The sequence below is a fragment of the Triticum dicoccoides genome, chromosome 7A (genome assembly GCF_002162155.2).
Source record: "Triticum dicoccoides isolate Atlit2015 ecotype Zavitan chromosome 7A, WEW_v2.0, whole genome shotgun sequence".
In the NCBI taxonomy this organism is placed as follows: Eukaryota; Viridiplantae; Streptophyta; class Magnoliopsida; order Poales; family Poaceae; genus Triticum; species Triticum dicoccoides.
In genome coordinates this window covers 71,034,423-71,039,117 of record NC_041392.1, presented here as the reverse complement: position 1 = coordinate 71,039,117, position 4,695 = coordinate 71,034,423, and positions in this window count along the sequence as shown.

The window sequence follows — 4,695 nt, the reverse complement described above, 5'->3', positions numbered from 1 at the left end:
CCACGTGGCACGAGCCAGCTTCGGGGGCAGGAAGCCCTTTAGTACCGGTTGGTGAAACCAACCGGTATTAAAAGGTCGGGGGGTTTTGGGTTTATGATTTCTTTTTCATTTAATTTTGTGACTTCCATTTAATTCTTTTTCATTTGCTGGTATTTTACGATACTACACATTGTACACGTTATGCATATATATAAATAGAATTTCTAGTAGAACCGATCATATATATATATATATACATACATACATACATACATACATACATGCATACATATATATGTATGTATGTATGTATGTATGTATGTATGTATATATATATATCATCAAATGTCTCACAAACCACCATATTAATTCACACATACACACATGTATAGCTATATACAATTTCTTCTACATGTTGCCTTCGGAGCCAGTGGCATTAGCCTAATTGGTGCCTTCGGAGCACGATGACAATTGGAAGTGGTTCATGAGGGTGGTAGCGGGTAATGGTATTCTCCCTTCGGATCTATGACCTGGTCGAGCAAAAATCTCGCTATTTCCTCTTAAAGTGCTTGTACGCGCTTCGTTGGTAGGAGCTTCTCCCGCACCTCTTTGAACTGTTAAGAAGGAGATCAATATGCATGTGTATTAGTTGTGTGACTACATATCGATAATGGTGTAAAAATTATGAATAGTGTTCTGACAAACGTACTCATTCCTGTCTTTGAGATCTGCTTTCTTTCGGACGTCATCATGCGAATGTTCCCGCAAACGCAGTATGCACACAGATCAGTCCCCGGCGCCTGCTTCAGGGCCTTTACGAGAATGGAATCTGATCAGATAATAATTAATCAAGCATAATAATTAAAGAGAAGGCAGCTAGCTAGCTAGCTAGTGCTACTTAATTACTTACCTTGGGTCGAAACCATTTCAGTCTTTCTTTCCATTCGCCTGGAGTGACGCTGATGAACCTTGCCCAAGCCCTGCCCACCAACAAAAAAAAATGAATAAATGGGTTATTAAATAGTTCATATCAGGAAATGACGAATTACTAAATAGGCCGAGATATATAGTTAATAATGATTGAAATTACCTGTTGACTATCCCCAACAAGATGGTGTAGTCACTTTGTTTTTCAAGTAGTGAGTCAAGTAGTTCAACTGTTCCGACATCAACTTTAATGATACACAAGATCCAGTGAAATCTTCATGCACACACGTTTGCATGTCGTAATTAAGCGGGCATATGTAAGCAAAAACATGTAGCTAGCTAGTAGGCAAAAACAGAGAATTTGTAGTACAAGACAATGTGACTCACTGGAAGTTGTAAGGAAGTAGTATATCTTCATTGTATTTGAGGCGCTTCAAGAACTCTAGCATGCTGTCCTCTACATGCTTTTCATGATATGCAACTATTTTCCATGTGTATTCATTAACGGTGTTTGGGTCAATGAACCCAATGCCATAGCGTCCACCTTTTTTCATTTCATACATCTTCATCTTGCATAATACCACAGAAAAGAATATAGTGAGGATAATTACAGGTAATGATTGATCAAAAGGATCACTACAACTAGCTTGAGACTTAAATTACAGAAAGAAATCACTTACAGACAATAGCAACTGACGATAGATTTGTCGAGTGCGTCTTGATTGTATAACTGAAACAGTTCATTATACTCAACGGCCACAGCTTTCTGATGGTAGTAATGATCCTTCTTGACTTCCACCATGAGGGACTCTCGATTGGAACTCTTGGTAATGTCCATGTACCATTGATGCAATTCATACATTCTCGTTGGGAGCTTCTTGACCTCGTCTGGCTTGACCAAAGGTTCGCCCTAGACATATTTCCGTTTTATTTCCTCCTTTGTAGGCACAAGCATGGGCTCGATCTCGAGGAGTTGTCCAACAGTGATCTTGAGAATTTCAGCCTGCGTTATATGCTCCTCGGTTATGACCACATTACCCACCTCGGGAATGTAAACTGTTTGCCCACAATAATATTGGGCGCGCGTACTCTCACGTGTTGTTGGCACAACAAGCAAGGGGATCGATTGCGCCGCCTGTTCTCCCAACTGGGGAACGGTTTTCCCACATTTTTTGACAGCTGCTTGTTGTTTGCTCGAGCTCAAGCTCGCCTCCTTCTGTAGACGTGCTCGATTTAACTTCCTGATGTGGCGCTCATAGTCTGTGTCAACAGGCTTGGGAGCTGGTGGTTGAGCCATACGAATGAAGTGGTCAATCTTTTCCTCAGGCACTTTCTCCCTTGGCGGCGGTGGCGGTTTCGGTCCAAAATGGGCGTCCACTTCTGCCCGCACTATGGCATTGGTTTGCTCATCGATCCTGTCGTAAGCCCTCTGAGGAAGATCAGTGAGACTTGGACCATATTTATATCGCTTGCCTCCGCCTGTACTTCCTGTACTACCTCGACTCGTACCGCTACGCACCATAGCTGCAGGGTGTCTCTTCTGCGATTGCTGAGGCGGCGGAGACGGCTGACAGGGCTGAGTTGGACGAGGAGGAGTGGCCTGAAGCTGTGCCGGACTTGGAGGAGGAGTGGCCTGAAGTTGTGCCGGACTTGGAGGAGGAGTGGACGTCTGACGCTATGTCGGACTTGGAGGAGGAGTGGCCTGACACTTTGCCGGACTTGGAGGAGGAGGAGTGGCCTCACGCGTTGGTGGACTTGGAGGAGCGGGAGTCTGCTGACTCGGTGGCGGACTTCGACGAGGAGTCGGGTGACGCGGTGTCGGTGGCCTTCGAAAGACGATGCAATCCTTTCTTCATAGGATGACACGATGTATGGCCTCTCCCAATGTATGCTCGTCGTCACCTCCAAGAATGTCAAGCTGCAACCCCGAATATGGGTCCACCACCTCATCAACCAAGACACGAGCATAGCCCGCTGGAATCGGGTTGCAATGGAAGGTTGCCTCGGGGGGATTTGTAAAAGCAACGACGTCCGCCACCTTCATGGATATGTTCTTCATTTTGAAGTGTAGCTCGCAGTTAGTGTTCTCCATGATGTCATCCACGGGGTATCTATCCAGCATTGCGTCGCCCGGGGCGGAACCCACGCTGCTTCTCGGCATGAATGGGGCGGTGCTATCCAATGCTGGATCATCCGCTAGCCGCTGCAGCTGCTGAGACCCCCTTTGCTGGCTAAGTGAGTCGATCTGCTCCTGCTACCGCTGGAATTTGACTGCCAAGTCCGCATGCTTTGATTCTAGGCCTTGAATGCGTTCATAGTCCAGCTTCCTCTGCTCCTCCTCCATCTTCCTCTTCTTCTCCTCCACAATCTTCCTTCTCGCACGGGTTCTGTAGTCGGCGTTTCAGTCCGAAAACCCCTCATACCACGAAATAGCGCCCTTGCCTCGTGTTCTTCCCGGGTGTTCAGGATTTCCCAGGGCACGCGTAAGCTCGTTGTTCTCTCTGTTGGGCTGGAACACCCCCGATCGAGCCTCTTCTATTGCAACAAGTATCGCATCGTCGGCTCCGTTCAGACATGCCTTCGTCGAAACTTTGCCTGTCTTTGGGTCCAACTCCCCCCATGCGCATAGAAACAAGTCCTGCACCTGGGGGGCCAGCTCCTAGTAACCGGAGTGACACCTGCATCCTCCATCTCTTTCTCAAACTTATCCCACTTAGGCATTGCCACCGCGTAGCCACCTGGCCCCAGCTTATGGAACTTATCCTTTTTTCGGCATTCTTCTTGTTTATTCTCGACCGTTCCTTAGCTAATTCTGAATCCTTGAATTTCACGAAATCATCCCAATGAGCACTTTGCTTCTCTAGTGTTCCCTCGAATACTGGAGTCTTCCTTCCTCCCTTGACGTACTTGTCCCATTCACGATTTTTGTGGTTCTTGAATGCAACCGCCATCTTCCTAAGAGCAGCGTCCTTGACTTTCTGCACATCTGCTTCTGTGAAATGATCTGGTAGGGTGAAATGTTCCATGAGAGTATCCCAAAGCAGACCTTTTTGTCTGTCGTCGACAAAAGTAAGATCTGGTTCGCTGGCTCTCTCCATTCTTGAAGGGAGATCGGGAGTTGGTCCTTCACAAGAACTCCGCACTGACGAACGAACCTGTCCGCAATATTCTTAGGCGCTAATGGTTCGCCATTAGGTCTGATTGCCTCGATATTGTACTTTACGCCCTCCTTCAACTTTTTGTTCGGGCCTCGTTTCGTCCTGTTGCCTGAAGATTTGCTCGATCCGGATGGCTGAAAGAAGAAAGATCGATTCGTTAATATATCTTCAAGTCATTTAAAACATGTGATGATCACCAGATGCCTTCTTATATAAATATATATACCTCGGCGGTCTTTGTTGTTTCAAGATCAACATTTTCTTTGTCATCATCATAATCATTGTTCATGACTTCACCAATTCGGTCGTCGCGATCGAATATCATATCACCCTCCCCGGTGTTGTTTAGAAATTCGGAGCCGTCATAATCTTCTTCATTCTAATCATCATCTGGCCCGCGAGGATGGCGTATGATATCGAACAGGGTCTTTTCTCCCTCTCTGCCGGTATTGTCCGCCATAGCTTTTATTTAACTAGTCCAAAAGAAATATAAAACAATTTAGTATTCAAATTACATCGTCTCGAATAATAGATATAATCTCGAATACATCGTCTCGAATAATATATATAATCTCGAATACATCATCTCGAATATTATATATTGAATACATCACTGGCTAGGTAGCTAATA